Source organism: Carcharhinus amblyrhynchos, chromosome 9 (assembly GCF_965287045.1).
Source record: "Carcharhinus amblyrhynchos chromosome 9, sCarAmb.v2.hapA, whole genome shotgun sequence".
Taxonomy (NCBI): Eukaryota; Metazoa; Chordata; class Chondrichthyes; order Carcharhiniformes; family Carcharhinidae; genus Carcharhinus; species Carcharhinus amblyrhynchos.
The window spans coordinates 83773732-83795745 of NC_137332.1; the positions used below are offsets into that span (position 1 = coordinate 83773732).

The following is a 22014-nucleotide window of genomic DNA, read 5'->3' on the forward strand; positions in this document are numbered from 1 at the left end:
AAACAAAATTCTCTCCCTCAACTCTTTTCTCCTTCATGACCCTCCTTAAAATCTGCATTTCCAATCTTTAAAAAATATCTTACAATGTTATGGAGAAAATGTCATTGACGGACAAAAAATTCTTTTGTTGGAAGAAGTGTGACACTGTCAATTTAATTAATGAGACAGAAATCAAAGTTTTTATTAGTGTTACAAGTAGAACATTAACACTACAATTAAGTTGCTGTGAAAATCTCCTAGTTGCCACACTCCGGTACCTGTTTGGGTACACCGAAGGAGAATTTAGCATGGCCAATTCAATAACCAGCATGTCTTTTGGATTGTGGGGAGAAACCCAGACACGATAACGTGCAGACTCCGCACAGTGACCAAAGCTGGGAATTGAAACCAGATCTCTGGCGCTGATGCAGCAATGCTAACCACTGTGCTACCCCAAGGAAATTATTGCACATACACCACTTAGTAAAGTAGTGCTAATGAAACTTTAACAACATTAATCAACCCAAGTATTGCATTGCTGTGTGGTTGTGTTAGAAATGAATAGCCGGGCATTTATTCAGATCTTTATTCCGAGTTTTCTTGATCAAGATATTTATTGTTGAATCTGCTCCTGGGGAATGAAGTCATTGGGTGCAGATTGTCTCAGTGGAAATCATCTTAGAAAGAACGCTCATAGTTATGGTTTATATTTGCTACAAGAAGCAAACTGAGTACAAATATTTAACTAGAGTAGGGCTCCTTTCAGTGAAATGGGGATTTCATGTGGGGAGATTGGAGTTAATAGTACATAGTAGAGCAACAGACAATCTTTCAAAGATGGTTTGATGAACAAGAGGGAATGGTTTCTAAGTGGTTTAGATTTGGGAAAGACAGCCCGATAAGGTGTTGAGTACAGATTCAATAGAGGCCTATGAAAGACAATCAAATAAATACTTAATTGCACAGATGTTGGAAAAGAGCATCGGAAAAACTGGCTTTTCAAACGAACTATAAGTGCCTCACTGTGCTGAATATTTCCCGCCTGTGCTGCATATTCAAGTCAGAAAAGCACAAAACAATTTAAATTATCCATAAGTTTAATCATGAAATTTACCATTAGAATAATATCATACATCATCAGTATTACACAACTGCTGATCAAACTAAACTTAATAAAGGAAATGAATCAGCAAACAACCACATATGTGTAAGGTTACTCAATGATTTCACGTGACACACTGTAAACTGTATCAAGGAGGATGCAGGGAAGTCTGCTTTGTGAAGAGCATTTTGAACATGATAGGAGTTTCTCAGTACAAAGGGGAAGGGAAAATAGGATTCCTGGCATCAAGCAACCGATAGGAAGAAGTTTATTCAGGTCTACAAGTGGCATACTACAATAAGCAGCTGCTCAGGAAGACAGTGTACAATGAGTGGAAGGACACTGGCATTTTCAAATCAATGTTTATTTTGCAGGAACAACACAGGCCTCCCATCAGCCAGGAAACACTGACGGCAAATGTGCAGGAAAGACATTGGAACCCCAGGCAGCATCTGTAAATAGAGGAGAGAGGTCAATGCTTGGGATAGAGGCCTTAAAAGTTAAAACACCACCAACCTGCCCCACTCCCTCATACTATTCACTCAGCTCTGTGATTGGAACTGCTTTTCTACTAGACACAAAGATTAGATCAGCTGCAAGAGACAATCAGCTCAACATTTGCTCTTTAGGGTAACCATAGTACATACCACCCTTCATCGGAAAGATTATTACATTCAGTACAGAACATTTCCCTTTAAGTGCTTGGGGATTTTCTCAGTAACTTCATTGCAATGTAAGGCTACTTGTGACATTAACAAACTGAAAATGTAAAAACTTAAACCTTATGTTTTCTACCACACAAACCCAACTCATTCAGCAACACTTCCAAGAAAGGCTAGATTGAAAATGCCACAGCCACCTATGAAGTGCTATTTCTGAACACTAATGGCGAAATCTGCTCCCAATGAATTGCAGGACACATCAAAACGTTTACTTCGAGTCTCATGGTAAAATCAACATGGAATTAGTGTCATCATTTGCATCCTGCTGCTGAAGATTAACAGGCAGACGTATCCACACACTATTCCATTGTGTTAGAAAGTCACTTACATTACGTAGAGATAAGCAGAGGAGACAATTATTGATAAAAAAAACCCCCTGCACACTTGCTTACCCTGTACACACCATGCACAAAAGGTCCATTCATCACCTCCAGTCTGTTCTTCACTTCTAAAAAATTTGCAGGACGTGGGCATCAATGGCTGTGCCAGTGTTTACTGGCTATCCCTAACAGCCCTACATTTCAGAGGGCATTTGAAAGTCAACCATGCTGTATGTCTGAAGTGTCATGTAGATCAGACCACATAAGAAAGGCAGATTTTCTTCCCTAAAGGACATTACTGAGCCAGATGGATTATGACAATCAGTGGTTTCATTGACTTTTAATTCCAGATTTTTACTGAATTCAAATTTCACCATCTGCTGTGATGGGATTCAATCACAGGCCCCCAGAGCATTACCCTCGGTCTCTGGATTACTAGTCCCGTGACATTACCAATATACTACCGCCTCTCATGGGTACTGATTGATTTGCAACAGCACTTGCTGGCCTGGGTTCCACATTCTTCAATATTCTCACCTTTCAAACAGAAGGGGTCACAAGTTCAAGGTAAGGGGGGGCACAAGGTTCAATATGGGTATGCGGGGTATGTATTTTACAGAGGGTGGCGGGGGTCTGGAATGCACTACCAAGCAAGGCGGTTCAGGCAGACACGCTAGGATCATTTAAGACACATCTAGATAGCCACACGAACAGACTGGGAACAGAGGGATACAAACAGATGGTGTAGTTACGAAGATGTGATCGGTGCAGGCTTGGAGGGCCGAAGGCCCTGTTCCTACGTTGTATTGTTCCTTCGTTTGTTCTTTTCATAACCCTATCACTCAATTGATCAATCTGAATTAACCAGCTCCAGGTGTGCAGCCAATCAAATCCTAAGGTTGGTTCTTTTAAGTGTCAGTTTTATCTGATTCTCTCTAAAAAGAAGCACTCTTCAAAATACAGCATTCCAGTGACCAGAGGATCTTCCCTTTAGAAACCTTTGAAAGTTTACTGAAGCTCAGAAGATAAACGATCATACCAAGTCAAGTGCAATCTGTGCTGTCTGCTTTGGATTCTTCAGATTCGCAGTGAATAGTGATCGATCCAGTCTGTTCCCTGTCAACAATTCCTGTTGGATCACAACATAAACAGGAGTTATCAGGCAACAGACCTCCGGCATTTGTTCTGTATCTTTAAATGGATTATTCTTGGAGCTGTGTTTCCACACAGTGAAGTGACCAGTCAAAGTGGTTTTCGACAGTTTCCCCTCAGTCACAAAAAAGAATGCAAGTCACTTCAAAATCATACTTTACAACAAGTTGCAATCAAGCACATTACCGCATACCACACATACCCCTACATCCACAGTGCTAAAAGCAGGCATCTCTTACCTTTACAGTGTGCTATTTACTGAGCCAGGCTAGTAATGAAACAGCCACAAAGAGGCAGAAACATAATGACAATATTCCTGAGTAGCAATTTTTTAAATTTATTCATTGGATGTGAGCATGTGGCAACTTGCAAATGTTGTGTTCACAGGCACCTACTATCCTTGTCCTTCAGGACTGCAGATGGTTTCAAATGAACCTTTGTGGACTGTAGCAGTCCATTTTGTGGATGGTATACAATGCTGTCACTACATGTCAGTGGTGAAGAGCATGAATGTTTAACGTGGTGAATGAGGTGCAAATCAAGCAGGCTGCCTTTCCTGTATGATGTTAATACCCATCCAAATATAACTCATTCATGGGATGTAGGCCCCTGTCTATGTTGACATGTGTCACCCATCCCTAATTCCCCTTGAGAAATTGGTGATGAGCCACCTTCTTGAACCACTAAGTGCTGTTAGGGTGGATGTTCCAGGATTTTGACCCAGCGAGAGTGAACAAACTGATATAATCAGAATAGTGAGTGATTTCGTGGGGAAATTGCAGGCATTGGTGTTGCACGTATCTGCCGTCCTTATCCTTCTAGCTGGTAGAGGGCACAATTTAGAAATTCCTGTTAAAGAAGCTTTGGCTGTAGTGCATCTTGTAGATGGTACACATCTACAACTGCTACTGTGTGTTGGTGATGAGAGAGTGGAAGTTGAAGGTGGATGGGACGCTGATCAAACAGGCTGAATGGCCTTGGATGGAATTCAGCTTCTCGAACTGCACTGATTGAGGCAAGTGGAGATTATTATGTCACACTCTTGACTTGCGCCTTGTAGATGGTGCACAGGTGTTGGAAAATCAGCCTCTGACCTGGACTTGTAGATAGACTATCCCTTTTAGTGTCTGGTCAATGGTCACCCTCGGGATGTTGATAGTGGAGGTTCAATGGTGGCAATGCCATTGAATACCAAGGCGAGGTGGTTGGTTTCTCTCTTGTTGATGACTGGCATTACCTGGCACTTGTGGCATGAATGTTGTTTTCCACTGATCTACCCAAGCCAGAATTTTATCCATGATTTGCTATGCATGGAAAAGAAAAGCTATGCTATCTGAGGAGTCATAAGTGATGCTGAACACTGTTCAAACATCAGCAAGCAATCCATTTCTAACATTACCATAAAGAGAAGATTAATGAAGCTGCTGCTAAAGATAGGTGCGCCAAGGACATTAACCTGAGAAACTCCTGCAGTGATGTCCTGGAATTGAGGTGATTGACCTCCAATCGACCATCTTCTTTTCAACAAGTATGACTTCAACCAGAGTTCTCCAGCTCACCCAATTCCCACAGACTCTGGCTGTAAGATGCCATACTTAGACAAATGCTAACTTGGTATTAAGGACAGTCACTTTCACCTCACTCTGGAATTCAAGGAGGGATTAAAGCCCGATTTCTAGCTAATAGTGAAATCTGCTCCCAATGAGCTGCAGGACACATCAGAGCGTTTACTTTGAGTCTCATGGTGAAATCAATATGGAATTAGTGTCATCATTTGCATCCTGCTGCTGAAGATTAACAAGTAGATATATCCACACACCATTTGAAATGATCACAGCTTTCAGGTCCAGAGTCTCGGTCAACAACACGAAATAATTTTTAGCGCCCACACCAGTAATTCACTAACTGACCACATCCTGAACACCTTCCAAAACAGAATTCCAGTCTGAGGTAACAGTTTACACCCAGTGTCACCCCACAGTTATCTATCTGTAACCAGATACCAGCCTCGATATCGTCCTGTAAACTGAAGGATGGCCAAGAGCATTTCTTCTGAAGATCATCACATTTCCCAATCTGGAATAGTCCAATTATGTTTCAACTTTATAGAGCAATCTTTACTGTTGAACATAGTAGGTGTCATTTGCTAAAGAGCATTTTTAGCACAAAATATTAGCCACTCCTCAGAATAAAAGTCATGGTCTCAGTGAATTCAATGTTTAAATTTCCACTACCCAGCTCAGAATTAGTGGAAACCAGGCACTGACATGCAGACAGGAGATAAGCAGAAGAGACACTATTAAGTTAAAAAAACGTCCCTGCACATTTGTTTGCCCTGTGTACACACCACACACAACAGAAAGTCTTTTAGCGCCTCCAAACTGTTTCGCCATTCGATCAGATCATGATCAATCTGCACCTTGTCACTTGCTGGTCTTGGTTCTACATTCTTCAATACTCTCACCTATCATAATCCTATCAAACTCAGGCTCTTCACATTCTGAGTTAACCAGCTCCAAATGTACAGCCAATCAGAAGTTGGGGTCTGTTCATTTAAGAGTCAGTTATATCCGATTTTCTCTAAATAAAAAGCACACCCTTCGAAATACAGCATTCCAGTGACTAGAGGATCCTTCCTTTAGAAAGCTTTGAATGTTTATTTTCTGAATCTCAGTAAACTATCATACCAGGTCAAGTGCAATCTGTGCTGTCTGTTCTGGATTCTTCAGATTCACAGTGAACGGTGATCAATCCAGTCTGTTGCCAGTCAACAATTCCTGTTTGATCACAACATAAACAGGAGTTAACATCAGGCAACACAGCTCAGGCATTTGTTTTGTATCTGAAAATGGATTCTTGGAGATGTGTTTCCACAAAGTGTAGTGACCAGTCAAACCGGTTTTAGACAACTTCCCTGCAGAGTCACAAAGAATGCAAGTCACTTCAGAAGACAAAAAAAACATACTTTACAAGCAATCATCTCCTATCCAGCGCACGCGCGCGCACACACCCACCCCCATAGTGCCAAGAGCAGGCATTTCTTATTTTTACAGTGTTATTTACTGAACCAGGTTTGACTTCAATTTTGGTTGAGTTGCTTGATATTGCACTCAGTCAAATGCTGCCTTGATTTAAGGGCAATCACTGTTAAGTACATCAGGAACTCAACTCTGCAGTTTTAGTCAATTTTTGGAATAATCAGGTGAGCAGGAAGCCAGAAGGAACAATCCCAAAGAGGTAGAAGCACAACACTTTGGACATTCCTGGCTGGTAGATCTTTTCTCATTGAAGGGATGTTGGCATTACTGCCCTCGGGAAGGTGATAGTGAGTCACCTTAATGAACTGTTGCAGTTCGTGTGGTGTAGGTACACCCACAGTGCTATTAAAGAAAGAGTTCCAGGATTCTAACCCAGCAACAGTAAAGGAACAGCGATATATTTCAAGTCAGGATGGTGAATGACTTGGAGAACTTCCATTTGCCGGTGTCCCCAGGTACCAACTGCTCTTGCCCTTCTAGTGGTAGAGGTCACAGACTGGCAGATGATCATAGAATCCCTAGTGCAGAAGGAGGCTATTCAGCCCATCAAGTCTGCAACGACCATTCTTTTTATCTTACCCAGCCAATATCCCATAATCTTGTGTATTTACGCTGCTAATTCCCCTAACCTGCATATTTTTGGACTGTAGGAAGAAACTGAAGCACCTGGAGGAAACCCACCTGATGGGGGAAGCTCGGTGAGTTTCTTCAGTGCATCTTCTAGATCATACACACAGCTGCCACTGTGCATCAGTGGTGGAGCAAGTGAACATTTATAATGACGGATGGGGTGCTATTCAAATGGCCTGCTTTGTCCTGGATCGTGTCAAACTTCTTCTTAAAGTTTATTTATTAGTCACAACTAAGGTTTGCATTAACACTGTAGTGAAGTTACTGTGAAATTCCCCAGGTCGCCACATTCCGACGTCTGTTCGGGTCAATGCACCTAACCAGCACGTCTTTCAGACCGAGGGGGGAAACCAGAGCACCCAGAGGAAACCCACACAAACACAGGGAGAACGTGCAAACTCTGCACAGACAATGACCCAAGCCAGAAATTGAACCTGGGTCCCTGGCGCTGTGAGGCAGTAGTGCTATCCACTGTGTCACTGTGCTGCCCCACTGCAACTGTTAATGTAATCACTCTCACCCAGACTAATGGACAGTATTCCATTACACTTTTGAGTCACGCCTTGTAAGTGGTGGACAAGTGTTGGAGATTCAGGTGAACTACTCGCCTCAGAATTCTCAACCTGTAACCAACTCTGCCAGCCAAAGATTTATATGGCTGGCACCACACAAACCTCTTCTTTGTGCTGGATAGGTGTCCAACCAGCAGAGACCTTCTCCCATTTTCCAGTGGCTTCAGTTTTGCTCAGGTGACTTGAAACCACAAGTGGTCGAATATTGTCTTGATAACAAGGGCACTCTCAGCTCACTCTGGAACTCAGCAGTTTTATCTTCAGTTAATTAAGTTTATGTTTATTTATTATTGTCACAAGTAGGTTGACACTAACACTGCAATAAAGCTATCGTGAAAATTCCCCAGTTGCCACACACCGGTGCCAGTTTGGATACACTGAGGGAGAATTTAGCATGGCCAATTCACCTAACCAGCACGTCTTTTAGGCTGTGGAGGAAACCGGTGCACCTGGAGGAAACCCACGCAGGCATAGGGACAATGTGCAGATTCTGCACAGGCAATGACCCAAGCTGGGAATCAAACCGAGGTCTCTGGCACTGTAAGGCAGCAGTGTTCAACCATGCCGCCCATTTGTGGAATGATTAGAAAAGGATGGAACCAAAGCCCAATTTCCAGCTAACGGTGAAATTTGCTCCCAATGACTTGCAGGATACATCAGAGCGTTTACTTTGAGCTTCATGGTGAAATCAACATGAAATTAGTGTCATCATTTGCATCCTGGTGCTGAAGATTAATAGGTAGATATATTCACACACTATTCCAATGTGTTAGAAAGTCACTTACCATCTTGAAATAATCATGGCTCCCATGTCCAAGATCTCTGTCAACAACATGAAATTATTATTAGTGAATTATTGATGTATGTGCTAACTGACCACGTCCCTAAACTGAACTCCAGCCTGAGATAAGTGACAGTTTATACCCAGTGTCTCCCCATGGTTATCTACTTGTAGCCAGAGGCCAGCCTGAAAATCCTCCAGTGAGCTGAAGGATGCATCAGAGCATTTGCTTTGAGCAGGCTCAATGGACCAAATGGCTTACCTCCGGTTCTATTTTCTACGTATGAACATCAGTATCAAATCATCCAATTCACAGATCAATCTCTTCTGTTCAGCAAATTAAGGTTGGTTTGAATTGCAAATGCACATTGTTAGAAGAGGTATTACTCATTTCATATTTCAAAAATAATAGCTCAGCGGATTTTAGACTGTTTAATTTCCCATCCCTCTACTCAAGAATTATAGTAGAACCGGCTGTTTACATACATACATGAGATAAGCAGGGGAATAACAATGGGAATGCCTGAAGATTATTTCTGAGCAACTCAACCCCTTCACAATTTTACAGCGGGCAGAGTTAATCCTTGTTAGGAGCAATGACTGCTGACTATCTACACGTTACTGCACAAAGCAGGAAAAGTGTATGCACTGCCGCCTGATTCATTAAAATAAGGAGTACTCAGAAGTTATAGATTACGGAGATAAGAATGTTAAAGCCACGGAGAGCTTTGAAAACAGCAATAAGAGTCAAAGTACAACAAAAGAACTGCTAGTGGAGCTGTGTCAAAATAAAATTCACTTTAGTGTGCAACCATGTCTCGTTACATCGCAATAGCACACCTGTAACTACAAATAATTTTCATCTCTATATGTACAAAAGAGGGAAAAAGGATTCAGTAGCAATATCGACTTGTATGCCTGAGTTTCTGCATCGCTCTTTGACTTGCCTATACACCATTCAGCTTAGGACTAGCCGTGGAGTATTAAACTTACTGAGTCCGTTGCACCTTTCAGTTAGGTAAAGATTCCCCAAACTGGGTTCTGTGGAACTGCTGTGACAGGCCTGAAGCATTTGCTCCAATCTTCACCCAGGGGTGTGGGGTGACTGATTTATCTTAGCCTCTTCTGAAAATCCCTTGCACCACCGATGTCAGTCTTCAGTCAATTCATTCCACATGATATCAAGAAATTGCTGAAGCACTGCATGCTACAAAGGCTATGGACACTGACAATTTTCTGGCAATAGTTCTAAAGCCTTGTGTTCCAGATCCTGCTGTGTCCCAGGTCAAGCTGTTCCAGTACAGCAACAACATTGGCATCTACTCAGCAATGTGGAAAATTGCCCAGGTATGCCTCATACACAAAAGCAGGACAAATCCAACCCAGCCAGTTATCGCCCTTTCAGTCTATTCTTGATCGTCAGGAAAGTGATCAAAGGGTCCTTCAGTAGGGATAACCAAAAAGATAGATGAAGGCAGTACAGTTGATGTTATCTACTTGGACTTTAGCAAGGCCTTTGACAAGGTACCTCATAGTCGGTTGTTGCATGAGGTTAAATCTCATGAATCCAGGGTGAAGTAGCTAAATGGGTACAAAATTGGCTTCTTGACAGAAGCCAGAGGGTGGTTGTAGAGAATTTTCAAACTGGAGGCATGTGACCAGAGGTGTGCCTCAAGGATCAGTGCTGGGTCCACTGTTATTTGTCATTTATATTAATGATTTGGATGAGAATATAGGAGGCATCGTTAGTAAATTTGCAGATGACACCAAGATTGGTGGCATAGTGGCAGTGAAGAAAGTTATCTCCAATTGCAACGGGATCTTGATCAATTGGGCCAGTGGGCTGACGAATGGCAGATGGAGTTTAATTTAGACAAATGCGAGGTGATGCATTTTGGTAGATTGAACCAGGGCAGGACTTACTCAGTTAATGGTTGGGCATTGGGGAGAGTTACAGAACAAAGAGATCTAGGGGTACATGTTCATAGCTCCTGGATCAGAACAATGAATACAGGAATTGAGATGTCTTATTGAAGTTGTACAAGTCATTGGTAAGGCCACACTTGGAATACTCTGTGCAGTTCTGGTCACCCTATTATAGAAAGGATATTATTAAACTAGAAAGAGTGCAGAAAAGATTTACGAGGATGCTACCAGGATTTGATGGATTGAGTTATAAGAAGAGGCTGGATAGACTAGGATATTTTTCTCTGGAGCATAAGAGGCTGAGGGGTGATCTTATAGAGGTCTAGAAAATAATGAGGGACACAGATTAGCTAGATAGTCAATATCTTTTCCTAAAGTTAGAGGAGTCTAAAACTAGAGGGCATAGGTTTAAGGTGAGAGATACAAAAGTGTCCAGAGGGGCAATGTTTTCACAGAGAGTGGTGAGTGTCTGGAACAAGCTGCCAGAGGTAGTAGTAGAGGCGGGTACAATTTTGCCTTTTAAAAAGCATTTAGATAGTTACTTGGATACGATGGGTACAGAGGAATATGTGCTAAATGCAGGCAATTGGGATTAGCTTTGGGGTTTAAAAAAAGGGTGGCATGGACAAGTTGGGCCGAAGGGCCTGTTTCCATGTTGTAAACCTCTATAAATGCTACAAAACTGCTTGCCAGTTCAGAGACTGGCTTTTCCAAAATCCAGCCTCTGATAAAACAAGCTAAAAGCAGCATGAAACGAGACAACAGGGATCACCAGCATGTGACAGAGAATTGAGCGTTTATCTATGTGCATGAGGGAAAGGTGTGTGAAATTTCTAATTCTAATAAATCCCTTAGTATCAGAGAGATTAACAGGATAGCTATGTGGGGTTACAGGAATAGGCCTGGGTGGGATTGTTGTCAATGCAGGTTCGATGGGTTGAATGGCCTCCTTCGGCACTGCAGTGATTCAATGAAATGCAGACAAAATAAACAAAGAACAATTCTATAAAAGGTTTTTGTATGTTTGTATCTATTACAAAAAATGATCAATTATTTTGTGGTTTAACTCTTTAACACAATAAGAATGTTTCTTCTGGGTTCTGTCAATATTCTGGATAGATAACAAACCATTATCAAATTTCTAGTTATTGGCTAGAGGTCAGCCTTCAACACTATTATTCCTATGAAACTCATCTACAAACTCCATCGCCTGGGCCTCTGTTCCTCCCTCTGTAACTGGGTCCTGAACTTCCTAATCCACAGAACACAATCAGTAAGGATAAGCAATACCATCTCCATGATCATCCCCTACACCAGTGCCCCACAAGGCTGTGTCCTCAGCCCCCGACTATACTCCTTATACATCTATGACTGCATGGCCAAATTCTCCTCCAGCTTGCTTTTCAAGTTTGCTGACGACACCACTATAGTGGGTCGGATCTCAAACAATGACGAGACAGAGTATAGGAATGAGATAGAGAATCTGGTGAACTGGTGCGGCAACAATAACCACTCCCTCAATGTCAACAAAACGAAGGAGATTGTCATCAACTTCAGGAAGCATAGAAGACGACATGCCCCGTCTACATCAACTGGGATGAAGTAGAAATGGTCGAAAGCTTCACATTTTTAGATGTCCAGATCACCAACTACTGTCCTGGTCCCTCCTTGCTGACACCATAGTTAAGAAAGTCTACCAGCGTCTCTACTTTCTCAGAAGACTAAGGAAATTTGGCATGTCAGCTACGACTCTCACCAACCTTTACAGATAAAGAGCATTCTTTCTGGTTATATCGCAGCTTGGTATGGCTCCTGCTCTAACCAAGACAACAAGAGACAACAAAAGGTTGTGAATGTAGATCAATCCATCATGCAAACCAGCTTCCCATCCATTGACTCTGTCTACACTTCTTGCTGTCTTGACAAAGCGACCAGCATAATAAAGGACCGCACATCCCGGACATACTCTCTTCCAACTTCTTCCATCAGGAAAAACATACAAAAGTCTAAGATTGTGTTCCAATCGACACTGCTGCCATCAGACTTTTGAAGGGACCTACCTGGCATTCAGTTGATCTTTCTCTACACCCTAGCTATTTAACTGTAGTACTATATTCCCTCTAATCTAATGATTAGATCCCTCTGATCTCATGATTAGATGAAAACTGAACCAGATGAAAAGCTCTATTTCCAGCTAATGGTGAAACCTGCTCCCAATGAGTTGCACGACACATCAGAGCGTTTACTTTGAACCTCATGGTAAAATCAACATGGAACTAGTGTCAACATTTGCATCCTGCTGCTGAAGATTAACAGGTAGATATATTCACACGCCATTACACTATGTTAGAAAGTCACTTACCATATTGAAATGTTCATGGCTTCCATGTCCAGGATCTCTGTTAACAACATGAAATAATTATTAGTGCGCACACCAATAATTCACTAACTGGCCACATCCTGAACATGAAACTGAACTCCAGTCTGCAGTGAGACAGTGTACACCCAGAGTCTCCCCATGTAACCAGAGACCAGCCTGAATACCCTCCTGTAAGCTGAAGGATGCATCAGAGTGTTTGTGTTGAAGATCAGTAACATCACATTTCCCAATAATCATCATTTGCATCCTCCTGCTCAGAATGACAGACTCAGAACACTGAGATGTAGTGAGAAGATAGTATTCACCTCAGCAGGCGTTACAAACTAACTCTTGGTTTGTGGGGATCAATGACAAGGCTAGCATTTATTGACTGCCCTGCTTTCCCTTGAGAGAGGGGTGGTGAGCCACTATGTTGATCTACTATAGGACCTGCGATGAAGGTGCCCCACATTAGGTTGGGAGCTCTGGGATTTTGATACAGTGACGATATGGACTAGCACAGCAAAACGGAGACTATGTTCCTACCTAGGGTACAGGTCACAGGTCAGGAAGACACTGCGGACCTTGATGAGTTGTTCCAAACCATTCTCTACATGGTACATCTGCAGCAGCAGTACACCAATGATGCAGGGAGTGGATTCTTGAAGTATTTGACAGAGTACTGACCAGCCAGACTGCTTTGATCTGTTTGTATGCTGTAAGAGCTGCAACAACCCAGATAAGGTGAGCATTGCATCCTACTAGAAGACTGCAATGAGAGTAGTGCGTCCCTTTCCACAATGCCCTCGAGTTCATCTTGTCCATCAGACTCACCTCAATCTTCCCCAAATCCTCCTCCCTCCAAACTGCTGACCACCCACCTTCCTAGTTCCCGTGTTAGCTGGTATTAATAGTTCTCTCTTCTGGGAAATTCTCCCACCCCTTTTAAAACCTGACTTCATCATTCTTATCAAAATATCCACTCCTACTGCACCCTCTGTCCTCACAAAATTACTGCCCCATCTCCAACTTCCCTTTCTAAATTCCTTAAATCCCAAACCCATCTTTCTCAGAATTCCAAGTTTCACTCTCTCCAATCAACTTTCTGCCTCTGCCACATTATCAAAAGAGCTCTTATCAAAATCATAACTGACATCCTGTACGACTGTGACCAAGGGAAACTTTCCCTACTGGAGCTGTCTGCAACCACCATACCATCCACATTCCATTGACCAGCCGTGCCGAGTAGGGATTGCTCACAGCCTGTCCCAATCCTGTCCACTCAGTCATGGCAACAGAATCATCTGCAACGCATGTCCCTGAAGAATTTAACCTTGACTCCCCCCTCAATCTCAGCTATTCTGTTTCTGTAACAGCATCTACCATCTAGAAGGACAAGGGCAGTAGACACTTTGGAAACACTACCGCGTCACTCACCATCCTGACTTGAAAATATAATTGCTGTTCCTTCACTGTCACTGAGTCAAAATCCTGAACTCCCGTCCTGACAGCACAGTGGATGTACCTACACCACATGGACTGGAATGGTTCAAGGCAGTGGCTCACCACCATCTTCTCAAGAGGAATAAATGCTGGACTAGCCAGTTACACCCATATCTTATAAATGAATTTTGGAAAAAAAAGTGCGAGAAAAAGCATTTCCTCCAATTTTGGGAAGATTGAAGCTATTATTTCAGTCTTGACTCCAAACGCTGTTCTCTAACCAGTGACTCCGTCCATGTCCCTGGCAACAGTCTGACATGATGTGGGTATGCCGGCGTTGGACTGACGTAAACACAGTAAAAAGTCTGACAACACCAGGTTTTAGTCCAACCTATTTATTTGATAGGTTGACGAAGGGGCTAACCCCGAAAGCTTGTGAGTATATTATCAAATAAATAGGTTGGACTAAAACCTGGTGTTGTCAGACTTTTAACAGTCTGACATTCAGACTATTCACATCAATTGACCCCAGAGATGACCTTCTAATTTTATACTCCTGGTCATCATTTCGACCTCCGTAACATCGTTCAAATCTGTGTATCTGTTGCTGAAGCCCTCATTCCTGCCTTTCAGAGGAACTCCAAGCTGTTGTTAAACACTCGATGATGGGATGAAATGCGGCTCAAAGGGCTCGCCGGCCATGATCCGCGCGCACCGTTTTCGGAGGTCTGCGCCTGCGCACCGACTCCAAAAGTAGTCCGCCGTGCACGACCGGCCGCGCCAGTTCCCAGTTTCTTTTTCAGCATTCACATCATCCTAACATTAAAGTCGGATGTGGCTGAATAATTCGTTAAACCCGACAGTAAAGATGCGAACAGGCGCAAGCGGCCTGAGGTAATGAAATAAAGGAGGGAGGGGACCTCGCTGGGTTTATTATACATTGAGTTGTTTTCTATACCTCCGGATACGGTTTCACTTCAATCTGGGTCGCTATTCACCGAATCCGGGCGATCAACGACAAACACCTGAGCAGCCAGGGCAACCGCCGCCATCTTCAGGCGTCAAGCACGCCTTGGGCAAAGCACGTCACTCAGCGTGCATGACCACGCTACGAATACGTCATCCCGCAGCGAGAGCGTGAGCCGCTCTGATGACGTATCTGTGTCCCCGCCCCCAGTGATCACATACTGCGGTGAATTCCCGCCCCTCGGTTATACGGAGGATTTGATGACTAAATTGTATCTATTTTAACGTAAGCCGCCTGTCTGATTTGATTCGATTCATCATTGTCACATGTATTAGCGTACATTGAAAAGTATTGTTTTTTGCGTGCGCTACAGACAAGCATACCGTTCATAGAGAAGAAAACGAGCGTGAGGAACGTTAGTTGTAGCTAGGGTGTAGCGAAAGGTCAACTTAATGCAAGGTAGGTCCATTCAAAAGTCTGATGGCAGCAGGAAAGAAGCTGTCTTTGACTCAGTTGGTACATGGCCTCAGACTTTTGTAGCTATTTCCTGACAGAAGAAGCTGGAAGAGAGAATGTCCAGGGTGCATGGTGTCCTTGATTATGCTGGCTACTCTTCTGAGGCAGTGGCAAATGTAGACAGAGTCAATGGATGGAAGACTGGTTTGTGTGATAGAACCATACCATAGAACCATAAAAAAATACAGCTCAGAAACAGGCCTTTTGGCCTTTCTTGTCTGTGCTGACCCATTTTTGCCTAGTCCCACTGACCTGCACTTGAACCATCTCCCTCCACATCCCTCTCATCCATGAACCTGTCCAAGTTTTTCTTAAATGTTAAAAGTGACCCTGCATTTAGCCACTTTATTCGGCAGCTCATTCCACATTCCCACCACTCTCTGCGTGAAGAAGCCCCCCCCCCCCCCCCCCAATATTCCCTTTAAACTTTTCTCCTTTCACCCTTAACCCATGCCCTCTGGTTTTTTTCTCCCCTACCCTCAGTGGAAAAAGCCTGCTTGCATTCACTCTGTCTATACCCATCAAAATCTTATACACCTCTATCAAATCTCTATCTTCATTCTTCTACGCTCTAGGGAATAAAGTCCTAACCTATTCAATCTCTCTCTGTAACTCAGCTTCTAAAGTCCTGGCAACATCCTTGTGAACCTTCTCTGCACTCTTTCAAACTCATTTACATCCTTCCTGTAACTAGGTGACCAAAACTGTACACAATACCCTAAATTCGGCCTCACCAATGCCTTATATAACCTTACCATAACACTCCAACCTTTATACTCGATACTCCGATTTATAAATGCCATTGTACCAAAAGCACTCTTTATGACCCTATCCACCTGTGACGTCACTTTTAGGGAATTCTGTACCTGTATTCCCAGATCCCTCTGTTCAACTGCACTCTTCAGAGTCCTACCATTTAGCCTGTACGTTCTACTTTGGTTTGTCCTTCCAAAGTGCACTTGTCTGCATTAAATTCCATTTGCCATTTTTCAGCCCATTTTTCTAGTTGGTCCAAGTCCCTCTGCAAGCTTTGAAAACCTTCCTCACTGTCCACTACACCTCCAATCTTTGTATCATCCGCAAATTTGCTGATCCAATTTACCACATTATCATCCAGAACGTTGATATAGATGACAAACAACAATGGACCCAACACCGATCCCTGCGGCACTCCACAAGTCACAGGCCTCCACCCAGAGAAGCAATCTTCCACAACCTCTCTCTGGCTTCTTCCATTGAGCCAGTGTCTAATCCAATTTACAACCTCCCCATCTATACCTAGTGACTGAACCTTCCTAACTAACCTCCCATGAGAGACCTTGTCAAAGGCCTTGCTGAAATCCAGGTAGACAACATCCACCGCCTTTCCTTCATCCACTTTCCTGGTGACCTCCTCAAAAAATTTGATTATTTTTATTACAGAAAAAAAACCCAGAGGGTATGGGTTAAGGGTGAAAGGAGAAAAGTTTAAAGGGAATATTAGGGGGGCTTCTTCACGCAGAGAGTGGTGGGAATGTGGAATGAGCTGCCGAATAAAGTGGTTAAATGCGGGGTCACTTTTAACATTTAAGAAAAACTTGGACAGGTTCATGGATGAGAGGGATGTGGAGGGAGATGGTTCAAGTGCAGGTCAGTGGGACAAGGCAAAAAATGGTTCAGCACAGACAAGGGCCAAAAGGCCTGTTTCTGAGCTGTAATAAAAAGCTGTAAAACAAAATAGATTGGTCAAACATGACCTACCGCACACAAAGCCATGTTGACTCTCCCCAATAAGTCCCTGTCTATCCAAATATTTGTAGATCCTATCGCTTATCACACCTTCCAAAAACTTGCCAACCATCAACGTCAAACTTACTGGCCTGTAATTTCCCTGATTTTTTTTGGAACTTTTTTTAAACAGCGGAACAACATGAGCCACCCTCCAATCATCAGGCATCTTCCAGATGATAGACTGGGCTTCGTTCACAACATTTTGTAGCTTTTTGTGTTTTTGGACAGATCAGGAGCCATACTAAGCTGAGATACAATCAGAAAAGATGCTTTTTGTTGTTGATCTGTGAAATCTGGTGTACATAGTGTACATGCCGAAGTTTCTTCGCCTCCTGAGAAAATCAAGGCGTCACTGGGCTTTCTTAACTATACTGTCAGCATAGCGGGACCAGGCTTCCAGGTTGTTGGTGGGCTGACCACCTAGAAACTTGAAGCTCTCGACCATTTCTGCTTCATCCTCATTAATATAGACAGAGGCACCTCCTCCACTATGCTTCCTGAAGTCGATGACTATTTCCTTTTTACTGGCATTGAGGGAGAGATTATCGTCATCGCACTGGTTCACCAGATTCTCTATATCTTTCCTGTACTGTTTCTCATCATTATTTGAGATCCAACCCATTACAGTGGTGTCATCAGCAAACTTGAAAATGGTTAAGCAGATGAGCATAAGAGTATGGATCGGCATGTGGAAATATGAGACTAGTGTGATCATATCGCTGCTTCGCCTTTTTGCTAAGATCAAGTGTGATACCTGTTCCTCTGGGGTAAAATCATGAGCATGCAGGTTGATCTCCCAGGTTAGGATCGAGTCAACAATCAGGATAGCTGATGAGGTTAAACCGAAGTGTAACTCGAGGCAAGTTTTTTACACAGATGATGATGAATGTCTGAAATGTGCTGCCAGGGAGATGGTGGGAGTACGTTCGAATACAGTATTTAAGGGGCATCTGGACAAATACATGAATACAATGGGAATGGAAGGATATGGACTCCTTAAATGCATATGGTTTTAATTTAGGAAGGGATCATGAGCAGTACAGGCTTAGAGGTCCAAAGGGCCTGTCCCTGTGCTGTACTGCTCTTTGTTCTAAACTTGAAAAGGCAGGGATAGTCTGCATTGACTTGTTGGTGGAAGATCCTGTCCAACTAATTTAATTGAGTTTTTTGAAAAGGTAACTAAATATGCTGAATGGGGTAGCATAGCTGATGTGGATTTCGGTAAGGCCTTTGACAAGGTCCCACATGGAAGCCTGGTTCAAAAGGTTAGAGCCCATGAGGTCCAAGTCAAGTTGGCAAATTGAATTGAAAATTGGCTTGTCAATAGGAGGTAAAGGGTGGTGTGGTGGGCTGCTTTTGTGATTGGAAGCCTATGACCAATGGTGAACCACAGGAATGACCTTGCTGTTTGTTATATAAATATACATTATACTTTCTACATTAACATCAAAGTCATTAATAAGTTTGCAGATGACACAAAAATTGATAATGTTGATAGTGAGGAGATAGTCTTGGACTACAGACTGATGTTGAAAGTATGATAAATTGGGCAGAACAATGAAAGATGGAATTTAATCCTGATAAGTGTGAGGTGATGCATTTTGGGAGATTTAATAAGTGTAGAATATACACAATGAACAGTAGGCCCCTAGAGAGGAACAAAGGGACCTTGGTGTACAAGTCCATGAATCCCTGAAGGTGGCGGCATGGGTAGATACTGTGGTGAAGAAGGCAATTGGAATGCTTGCCTTCATTAGCTGGGCATTAAAATATGGGAGGAGGGAAGTCTTGGTACAGCTTTATAAAACATTGGTTAGGCCACAGGTGGAATATTGTGCGCAGTTCTGGTTGCCACACTATAGGAAGGATATGATTGCACTGGAGAGGGTGCAAAGGATGTTGCCTGGGATGGAGAGTCTCAGCTGTGAGGAGAGACTGGATAGGCTGCGTTTATTTGCCCTGGAGCACAGGAGGCTGAGGGAAGAATTGATAGAGGTTTACAAAATTATGAGAAGTTTCAATAGAGTAGATGGTAAGAGAATTTTCCCCGGCACAGGTGTCTAAGACCTGAGGGCATAGGTTTAAGGTGAACAGGATGTAGTTTAGAGGGGATTTGAGAAACAGTTTTTCACCTGGAGGCTGTTGGAATATGGAATGTGCTGCCTGAGAGGGTGGTAGAAGCAGGAACTCTTGCTACATTTAAGAAGCATCTGGACAAGCACTTCAATCACCAAGGCATAGTAGCTATGGACCAAGTGCTGGTAAATGGGATTAGTATAGGTTGACATTGGATGGTCAGCATAGACATGGTGGGCCAAAGCGCCTGTTTCTGTGTTGTATGATTCTGAGTTACTGATTTGAGGCCATGGCAATGGCAACCAAATTCTCAATCTTGAGGTAGAATCTGCATTCACACAGGACTTTTAACAACCTCAGGAGCTCCCAAAACACTTTACAGACTGTTTTAATTAATTATTTCATAGAAATAGAATCATAGAAATCCTGCAGTGCATAAAGAGGCCATTCGGCCCATCGAGTCTGCATTAACCACAATCCCACCCAGGCCCATATATTTAGCCGCTATCCCGTATCCCCACATATTTACCTGCTAATCCCTCTAACCTACGTATTCTGGGGCAATTTAGCATGGCCAATTAATCTAACCCGTGCATCTTTGGACTGTGGGAGGAAACCGGAGCACCCAGAGGAAACTCACACAGACATAGGAAGAATGTGCAAACTCCACACAGATAGTGACCCAAGCAGGGAATTGAACCCAGGTCCCTGGAGCTGTGAAGCAGCAGTGCTGACCACTGTGCTACCGTGCCGCCCCAACAATGGGGCTTGTCCAGGATGTGGATGTGCATGTGGACTAGGCCAGCATTTATTGCTCATCCCTAATTGCCCTTGAAGCTATCAACAGATCCAGGCAGCAGGCGATCGACGGGGTTATCCATCCTGATGTCTGCCCCTCTACTGTGGCTGCATTCGTGGCCAAGTGTCCCTGGAGAGAGAGCATGTGGTGTCCACAGGCGCAGTTGACGCCTTCCACACCCGCTGGACATCGCAGGGGCTGGGGTGTATTATAAACCCCGAAAATAACATTATGATTTCATGTTTTAAGTTTCCTTTTGACTTTGTTTTTTGTTCGGGCTGTTCTCCCTCCTTTTGGGCAGTGCCCCTGTTAATTTGTCCCTAAGTTAATTTGAGTTTGTTTATTTGATTGATATTGAAAGATATCCCTAATTGCCTTTGCGAAGATGGTGACGTGCAGCCCTCTCGAACTGCTGCAGTCAAGGTGGCGTAGGTATGTCCACAATGAGGGAATTCCAGTTTTTAGACCCAACGGCAGTGAAGGAAAGTGATATATTTCCAAGTCAGGATGGTGAGTGGCTTGGGGGGAACCTGCATATGGTGGTGTTCCCACTTGCCTTTGTCCTAGATGATTGTGGTTATGGGTTTGGAAGGTGCTGTTTATTAAATGGAATATATGAAGGGAATTAGATTCTTTGGGGACCCTCATTGATAGACACCTACACTGGTAGGTTTTAAGGTTTATAGATTTAACAGTTTAGCACCTATGGGAATTTAGAAGGAGCTCACAAGAATGAAAGGACCCTCAATAACAAAAGTAATTGAATCATGGAATTCCTACAGTGCAGAAGGAGGCCATTCGACCCATTGAGTCTGTACTGACAACAATCTCACCCTAACCTGGTAACCCCTCATAGTTACTCCGCTAATCTCTCTGACACTAGGGTTAATTTAGCATGGCCAGTCCACCTAATCTGCACACCTTTAGACTGTGGGAGGAAAGTGGAGCACCTGGAGTAAACCCATGGGCAGACACGGGGAGAATACGCAGACTCCATGTGGACAGTGACCCTAGCTGGGAATCAAACCTGGGTTCCTGGTGCTGTGAGGCAACAGTGCTAACCACTGTGCCGCCCCAATTGGTTAGAATTGTTTTCCTTGCAGAAGAGATTTGATAGAGCTGTTCAAAATCACAAGAGTTTTGGACAAAGTAGACAGGGAGAAACTGACCCCACTCGTGAAAGGATCGAGAACGAGAGGGCACAAATTTAAATTAATTAGAAAAATAAGCAGTAGTGAAATGAGGAAGAACTCTCTGATACTGTTGAGGTCTGGGAGGCGCTACCTGAGAGTGTGGTGGAGAAATATTCAACTGAAGCATTCAGAAGGGAATTGCTTTATTAGCTGACAAGCCTGTGCATTGCTTTGGGGAGAAGGAAGGAGAACAGCACAAGTGAATCGTTTGGATGGCCAGCACAGACACAATAGGCTGAATGGCTTCCTTCTGTACTATAATTGTTCTATAATCATTAATGTTTAAATTATTAATGTTTCTCAAGTATCGGTGCAGACTCGATGGGCTGAAGGGCCTCTTCTGCATTGTATGATTCTATGATCGAGTAGGTCAAGGACAGGAATGTGAGTGTGAGAGCCAAGTGGTGATTTTAAATGGTAAGCAACAGGAAGATAGGGGTAAGATTTGCAGACTGAGTGGAGTGTTTCACAAAATGGCTGCCCATTCTGTGCTTAGTCTCCCCAGTGTAGAGAAGATCACATTGTAAAGAGTGAATACAATTGAAAACAACAGTGAGTAAATTGAAAGATGTACAAGTGAATCGTTGCTTCACCTGGAAGGAATATTTGGGGCCTTAGATGGTGAGAAAAGTGGAAGTAAATGGCACATGCTATATCTCCTGTGAGTCC

General features: G+C 43.2%; 1 long non-coding RNA gene across 1 annotated transcript; it reads right to left on the reverse strand.

The window, feature by feature from the left end:
* Window positions 1-1058: 1058 nt before the first annotated feature.
* On the reverse strand, window positions 1059-15089 carry LOC145347971 (uncharacterized). Its single transcript, XR_013887883.1, has 6 exons — window positions 14983-15089; window positions 12585-12621; window positions 8301-8337; window positions 5963-6052; window positions 3163-3252; window positions 1059-1533 (listed from the first exon to the last, which is right to left on the reverse strand). It is a non-coding gene; the product is annotated as an uncharacterized LOC145347971 (long non-coding RNA).
* Between the last annotated feature and the right edge of the window lie 6925 nt (window positions 15090-22014).